Below are 2494 nucleotides of genomic sequence, written 5' to 3' on the forward strand. Positions count from 1 at the left end.
GGGATGTTCTTCTCACATTTCTCTCACCTCTCTCCAACACAGCAGCCATAAAGCATTTTTTAACTCCTCTGAAATGTGCTATCACACAGGAATTACCAGCTTGACTGATGGGCTCAGCTGTGTTCTTCAACAGGTCCATTACAGACTGCTGCATATGACACAGATCATATCCGGGTGCCTTTTCATTGAGGCTAAGCCTGCAGCAATCCAGCACCACCACCACCACCAGACCTTGAGATTTAAATCAAGTACACCATGCAATTTGACCGTTTCATATTAACTGTTCCAAATCCCAGGGCTATCTACAGTAGGTATTATGAAAGTGGAGTTCCATTAGCATTCATGGAAGTCATCCAGATAAATTTTTCATCCACCGGTGAAAAAGCAAGATTTGAGTAATTCATAATGCATATTGTAGATTCATAATACCAAATAAATTGCAATCTTTAGAGTCACAAAATGGTGTAGATGTTATACTTTAAGTGAAAGTATTGGTCAGTTAATTACCTTATTACTAAACAGTGCAATTGAGTTTTGAACTGGCAACACTACAGTAAGTTCCTCAAGAATCAATCCAATTGATTTCCAGTTATACTGTTGCAGTTTTACAGTGGGTAAAGTTCGTCTTTTCAAGCCAGTTACAGATGTGATTCAGTCCAAATTTTCTTTGTTATTTCCTCAGCCTTATACAAATATTCCAGTTGCACCAGCTCTTTTTCAACCATTCAAAAGTTTCTGTTTAAACCTCTCTTCAAAAGGAAATTAGGATTGTTACAAAAACTACAGAAACTCAAATTTGGCAAGCTTGGAAAATTTGGTCTCACACTTTGTTGTTTAAATAATTTCTAAATTATTTTTTAAATATATCTTCTATATCTATACATGCATGCACAGCCACTTTCTATATGAATATTGTAAAATTTAGGTGATCTAAATGCAATTAATTAATATAGGGTATACTGTACTTTACATCTATATAAAAAATATCTCTACAAAATAGGCATATATATTCTATCCAGAGAGGAAGGTATAAACCTTGTATAATAGTGTCTTTACAGCCCATAGTACGTAATTACAATGTGAACAACTAAGCATTTCTATACTTATATTTGGAATTTCTAATAATGGAAAATACAAATGGAAATAAAAGAGCAAAACCAGTATTCTTTGGGATGCCACAATCTTATTTGCAGTGTATGAAGCAAGGAGAAGCTCTTGCTTCTCATGACACATAAGCAGCAGCCTGTCAGTTCCCATAAAAGCATGACAGTTTTGGTTCAAAACATATTTCCACAACAATCAAAGTAAGCATGATAAATCAGCCAACAGGGCTCAAATCAACCATTTTTTATATATGCAAGAGGATGGAGAAAGCTTGTCCCACAGAAGACTTTCCACATTAGGCTTTGCCATATTGTTTCTTTTAGGAGGTTGCTCTTTGAAATGAGGAACCCAAAAGAGATGCAGGCAGTCATATGCATGTACATATGACTGAGCACAACATCATTGGGCTGCTTGCCTTGCAATATTCTAGTGCAACTGAAACTTGTGGTGACACAGCATCTAGGAGCCAAAGTTGCTGCAAAGGGTAGAGAGAGGCAAAGACACAATCTTGGGACATGCTCATAACTACAGTATAGGGGTGCCTGCCATGGATTTCCAGCTAGGATACGGTAGATGGATAAACTCTTGAAGCTGAATTGCATGGTCCAACAGAGGTTGATTAAATATTATAGATGGCTGTAACATCATTACAAAATGGCATTATGCTTATGTATAAATCCTTTGGTAATATGCTATTCAGACATTTGAAATATCTCAAGTTGAATATAAATTAACTGTTAACACTGTGAATTTCCTATTTACTGTAAAGCCAGTAGAACTGATATTATCACTACAAGATCTTGAAGAGCAAATTTTCCCCTGCGGATTAATACATGCTGGTCTTAGGGTGATTAAAGTGATTAAAGTTGCAGGAACTCTTAAGGTGATTAAAGTTGCAGGAACTGTCTCCTACATCTCTCAGAGATTGGTACAAGGAACTTTCTTGGGCATTTTCTCTCTCTCTCAAATATATATGGAAAGTTAAATTAGATATGGAAATCCTCAGAATGTGAAATATGTAAATAAATTTTGTAATATGTAGAGCAGATACAAAACTATTGGAATGTTTAAGAAAGCTTCATTCCCTGAATTCAATTTTCCTGAACAGCAAGTACAGTTTCTTATGTCCTCTTTAACATCTAGATACATGTGACAAATATACAGAGTTAGAAAACTCATGCACACTGTAAATAGTGAACTGGAAATTCTGTCTCACATCATTTGTTTTGTCTTGACTGTGCTCAAGTCCACACTCATCAAAAGGTAGAATAAGATAGCAAGCTTTTGACAATTGGTGGTAAAGCTTGTGCTGATTTAGACAAATAGTCCAAGGCCATTCCTGAGTATATGGTGGAAAGGTTTTAGGAAACAGTGCAACACATAATGGCAG

This window comes from Onychostruthus taczanowskii, unplaced genomic scaffold, assembly GCF_017590055.1.
Source record: "Onychostruthus taczanowskii isolate IOZ18803 unplaced genomic scaffold, ASM1759005v1 scaffold189, whole genome shotgun sequence".
Classification (NCBI taxonomy): Eukaryota; Metazoa; Chordata; class Aves; order Passeriformes; family Passeridae; genus Onychostruthus; species Onychostruthus taczanowskii.